A 6,206-nucleotide genomic window follows, 5' to 3' on the forward strand; every position below is an offset into this window, starting at 1 on the left:
TGAACCCACAGAGGGATTCCCTAGAAAAAGGAGGGGAAAAAACAGTTTTTCCAGAACAAACAAGCAAGACACTCTGTCCTCGAGCTGGCCACTGTTGTCAGGTTTTCTCACCGCCCCCAACCTGGGAGTTTTAAGGAGGAGAAGGGGATGACAGAGGATGATGAGATGGTTGGACAGGATCATCGAAACGGCCAACATGACTTTGACCCAACTGCGGGAGGCAGTGGAAGACAGGAGGGCCTGGCGTGCTCTGGTCCATGGGGTCACGAAGACTTGGACATGACTTAATGACTAAACAACAACAATGCCAGGCCGGGGGGGGGGGGAACAGGTGGCTTTTAAAGCTCAATTTTGCCTATACAGTGGACCCTCAACTTACAGACGGCTCGACTTACAGACTTTTCGAGTTACAGACTTCTCTGGCTGCAAAATTTAGATTCGACTTGCAGCCAGAGAATCGACTTACAGACCAGAAAAAAACCAAAATGGAATAAAAATAGAATAAAAACCACTGGTTATGGGATTAATTGGTTTTCAGTGCATTCTAGGTGAATGGAGATTCGACTTACAGACTTTTCAACTTGCAGCCACCATTCCAATACGGATTAATTCCTTAAGTAGAGGGTCCACTGTAAGTGAAACTATGCTGACAGTCCCACAATGGGAAAAATTCTCCACTGCTTCTCAAAAGCCAAAGAGGCTTTTTGACTTCCCTTGGCACAGAGTTCGAGGGATCACACTTTGAGTGACAAGAAACTTTGCTTTTCTGATTCCCTCAGATTCCTGCCCTATTTTGGCAAACAGCCTCCAAGGCTAAAAGCCCCTTCCGTTCAACAATCCCCCAAATGAGAGGTTCTGAGGTTGCAACGCTTGAGAAGCTGGGGGAAAGGGTCATACCATCAACCCTGATAAAAAAAACACTGAACCATCTGTGAGCTTCTCCCTTCCCATCTGCGTTACTTTTCAACTTTAGGTCCTCCACAGGCATTCTGGAGTTTAGCACCCCCTGGCCGTACCACCTAGGGTTTAACAGCAATAGAAGTCCACCATGTCTTTAAAAAAAAGGGGGGAGGGAATTCTTTTAAAGACTGTAAGCTCACAGGCAGGAGTGGATTTCTACAGATTACACGGTACGATACTCCGGGACCTCTTTGGACTGAAAGGGACAAAAAGGTTTAAAAATCAGCCACTGCATCTCTTGTATCTAGTTTGCACTGAAAAAAAGAGATGGAATACAGTGGGTAACCTCTTCCTCCAGGGAAGTTTATTTTCTGAAAAACCGAAGAGAGGGCCGAGTCTGGGATCGCCTTGCCCGAAATATGCTCTTTGTTCAAAAGGGAATCCATCGCTGACATTTAATCCACTACACAGACAGAAGACGTCTGTAGCACGTTCAGATGCTACTTGTCTTCCGTGAATTAACGAGCACTCCCCATCACGACTGATTGCTTCCTTTTCTCAACCCAGGGAACTTACCTCTTGGCAACCCCGGAGGTCTTGACCCCACATCCGGAGAAGCTCTGGCTACAGGAGGGGTCAGCTTGGACATATCTTGCTGACGCTCTTGTTCCATTAGAGCAGCAGCCTGAAGAGGTGGGAGAAGAAGCCGGACTGAGCCCAGTACAAAGAGGCAGGAAGCACTCTTAGAGGGAGTGAAATCCTTCTTACGGAACGGCTGGGCTGCCTCTCCCTAGCCAGGGTGAACCCCTGCCCTTCCTCAAAGGACTACACCGGAGGACTTTTCTGAAGGTAAAACATGCACTCTGCTTTCAGTTATGATCCTCTCCCGAAAGCTAAAGATCCTAGTCCTCATGATTCTGATTAAGAAGCCAATCCGAAGGCCTCGTGCAGAGTTAGTCCAGGAGTCTACGGAGTTCAATCCTGGCTAAAGGGAGGAGAAGCAACCTGGGACCTCTTCCAGATCTTTTCGGCACCAAAAGCCCCACTCAGCCTGCCCCACTGGCGTTGAGGGGGAGCCAGAGTCCAAAATCTAAAAAGGCATCAGGCTATAAATTTCTGACTGCCAAGCGTCCAGATCTCCTTCCTAGCCCCATCTGAAATGCTGGGGAATCTCCCACGTGCCAAACAGGCATCCGACCGCTGAGAATCAGCCCCGGCTCTTCCATGCCACATTCAATTCGGCCACTGAGTCAAACTTGTGACATATACACACCAAGCCGCCTGCCAGGCTCTGAAATAAATAAAGCTTGGCCTCTCTCTCTCTCTCTCTTCAACTACCTGTTTGGCTCCTTGATCTAATCCAGGCCATTCTCACACCAGCTCCCGGGGCCAGGGGTTGATCGGCTTCTGCCTGCCTCAGGGGATTTGCCTTTTAAAACTATACTCCAAAGGAACGATTACAGTGGTGCCTCGCTTAACGAGCGCCCCGTTTAACGAAGAATCCGCATAGCGATTTATTTTTTGTGATCGCAAAAGCGATCGCATTGCGATCTTTTTAATGGCAAAAAATCGCTTTGCGATGATCGGCAAGCTGTTTTACCTACCGATTTTCGCATAGCGATGTTTTAAAAACAGTTGATCGGCGGTTCCAAAATGGCTGCCCGCAGAGTTTTCGCACCCTTTCCTCGTTTACTGGGCAGCGAAAATGGCAGTTGTATGGAGGATTTTCGCATAACTGTGAGTTTTAAGCCCATAGGAACACATTAAATGGGGTTTAATGCATTTCTATGGGCTTTTCAGTTGCGCATAGCGACAAATCCGGATAGCGACGATTTTTCCGGAACGGATTACCGTCGCTATGCGGGGCACCACTGTACTCTGAAAGGGCCATACAGTTTGGCTGCAGGAAGAGCAATGGAGACTAGCCAGGAAAAAGCCTTGTGATCAACAGACACTAGACAGGCGGCAACAACAGCCACGACTACAAACCTACAGGGAGACCAGCAAAAAACTAACAGCAGCAGCAGCAGCAATGTGGGAAGGAGCTCAGCTGGGAGGGTCGGCATGATTCACCGCTGTCCGAGAAGCCGAAAGGCAGGGCAACATTTTACAGCCACGAGAGAGCAAAGGCAACCACAACGGCCTCCCCTGACCCGGTGCCATCCAGAGGTGTCGGGAAACACTTCCCTCCAAAGCACACTTTTGGAACCCTTACACCCCATGGGGCTGGGACTTCATGCAATGTTTCAGCGACCTTACAGACCATTGATCACAACCCCTGGCCCAGTTCACGAAGCAACTGAGGGACCACCGCAAGTCTAGTCCCGGCTTAAATGCTTCAGCAAGGCTGGGCCTGGTCTTGTTCATTTCCACGGTCACCAGACCCCTCTTCGCTCTCCTTCCCTCCAGCAAAAAAAGGAAATCTATACATCATCATTACCTGCTTGACTCGTTCCTCCTGCTGGATCAACATGGCAGCCTGCTGCTGGGCCAGCTTCAACCGCTCTTCCTCGGGCAACGCGGAAGGATCCACCGACTGCATGCGGAGGGGCGGGCCCATGCCAGGTGGCGGCGGAGGGGGTCCTACGCCCATCGGGAAGTTGAGGCCCATGCCAGGGGGAGGCGGGGGTGGAGGTGGCTGCATCGGGGGCATGCCCATCGGGGGCGGGGGTAGAGGTATTCCAGGGAGCTGCGAGAAACAGAGAGGTGGCAAACGCTGAAAAGAGGGTCGGAGACACACTGTGCTGTGAGACTGAAATCCCAAAAAGAAAGATAGGGGCGTTGAGCTACAAATTGCAGTCCAGGCAGAACACCAATGCAGCTGGTTCACGTCCGCCAGGAAATGGACTGGGACGATTCTGCAAGTCCGCGTAGGTTCTACCACTGAACTATTGCTGTCCCCAAAGCCCTCTGATCTTATGAATGCAGTCAAGGTGGTCTTAGCGGACAAGTGACTCACCTGTCCTGGCATCGGAGGTGGGGCGGGCTTGTCTCCATCATCTCCCCGCAGAGCTGGTCTGTTCAGCACTATCCCCGTCTAGAAAACAAAAAATTAACTCAGAATTCTATACTTGTTCAAACAGAAGGGTGCACTCTTAATTATTTGAAGCAGAGGGGAGCAGAAGATCTTGACCTTCTGGTGGGTCTACGAAGGAAATGGTTAAAGGAGAGCCTGTGTATGGTCGACGTAGAACGGGGCTCTTACTGTTTATAACGGCCGACTCACTGCTCATAGACTTCAAACCTTCCATAGTTAAACTTTTAACATTTGGTGCCACTTGCGTGGATGGGGACAAAACAAATGGCATCTCAAACTATAAATCAACAATACAGTAATGCGTGGAGATGCACAAGAGGCCAGCAATTCATTAAACCCTCCTGCATGGATTTCACCACCCGAAAGGCACTTTCTGTGGAACAGAGACCTGCAGCCCTCCAGACAGCCTGTCTTTCATAACCCAGATGTCGTCTTTACTCCTGAAGTTCCCCTGGTCTTGTGGAGATGGACCCGTTGAGCAACATCAGGCTCACAATACCTACCCCCACGTGAGGCTGATCCCCAGACAGCTTCACACATACCTTAATCCTCAAGTAGGTGGCCAAGATCAGAGTTCACACACATGCACACCTGGCAACAGAACACATCACCTTCTACAAGCATCAGACATAAAGGCTCACCTGAAGCGTGTACGTTTGCAGACGTTCCACCAGCTCCTCACGGCTACCTGGAAGGGGAAAAAAAGATGTCACTCATCAGTTGCTCTACATCACTTGTATCTGTTGATTTCTTCAATATTCTGCTTTTTCTCCAGTGAATTTAAGGTAGCACACATGGCTTTCCTCCCACTTACCCACTTTACCCACATCACAATCTGTGACGTAGATTGGTCGGGGGGGGGCAGTGACTGGCCCAGGGCCACCCAGTGACCTTCATGTCTCAATGAGGACTAGAAACTGGACGTAAAAATTCCTTCTTTAATATGGTATGGTACCATAGTGACTCTCATCCATGTTAAGATCTTCCGATAAGTGAGCAGAAAAACACAACTAGACTGTAACTTAAAAAACTCTGGTTGGCTGAGGAAGGATTAAGCATTCCACTTCACCTTGAATAACCTGCTGCATTTCCATGTTTGCTGAAGAAGGCTTCCTCTTTTTGTAGCCTAAATCCTAGCTATGCTGAGCACGGAGGAAACACAGAGGCTCCCCTGTTCTTCCCAAGCCTGTGCCCTTGTCTGTAAGGAATGCTATGCACTTCCATGCACTTGGCTGCAGCAACTGAGCCCCAATACACTGTAGCTGTTGTGGGATTATCGTGTGCTGCCAAAGTCAGCTCTGATTTAGGGCGACCCTTTTCAGGGTTTTCCAGGGAGACCCGACTCGGAAGCCGTTTCCCCGGCCCAAGGCCACCCCCAGGCCGGCTCTTCTCTTTCAGGAGACCCAGTGGGGGGGAGGGGGAGGCGGGCAGGACTCGAACCCCCAACCTCGGGCTCCATAACCAGAGGACCTCAACCACCCATCTACCCATAATAAGCTCCCACTAGGCTTCAATGCTAATTTTAAACCCTGGTTTTAATCTTGAGGTCTGTTTTAACTACTTTTCTTTCTTTTTTTAAAAAAACATGGTATTTTAAAAGCACCGGGGAGGTTGTCTCGATGATGGGAGCCGCCCTGGCTCCCCGATGGGCACAGATGTGGGTGTGTGTGGACTCGAACCCCCCCAACCTCAGGCTCCACCTCCAGAGACCCCCCCCAAAAGCCCCCCCTGAACTCCCCCAGTCCCAAAAGCACCCGAAGGGCTCCCGAGGCCCACCTTGGCTGGAACCCAACCCTTCCACGCTCTCTGTGTCCACAGAACCTGGGACTCGCCAACTACAACTCCCATCATCCCCACACCACTGGCCAGGCTGCCTCGGATGGGGGGGGGTCCTCGGGATCCTTCCCGGCCCCCTCAGAAGCCCCCCCACCCTCGGCCGGGCCCCAAGGCCTCCCCTCGGCCCGCAGACACCCCACCCCCTCACCTTGCGTGGGCGCCCCGATCTCGGCCAGCTTGGCCTGCAGCTCATGGGGAGACCAGGCCGCGTATCCCGGCAACGCCATCTCCCCCGACTTGGGGGGCTCGGAGGGCCCCTCCGCCGCCATCTTGCCTTCTTCTCCCCCCTCCGCCACGGACAGCGCGCGGGGTGGCGTCAGGAGGAAGCGACCGGCTCTCGACCAATCGCGGCCGTGCAACGACACAGGCGCGCGACGCCCAACAAGCCGGAAGGGCGCTCTGGGCAGGGGACCAATCGTCGCAAAGGGGAAGC

The sequence above is a fragment of the Pogona vitticeps genome, chromosome 15, assembly GCF_051106095.1.
Source record: "Pogona vitticeps strain Pit_001003342236 chromosome 15, PviZW2.1, whole genome shotgun sequence".
Taxonomy (NCBI): Eukaryota; Metazoa; Chordata; class Lepidosauria; order Squamata; family Agamidae; genus Pogona; species Pogona vitticeps.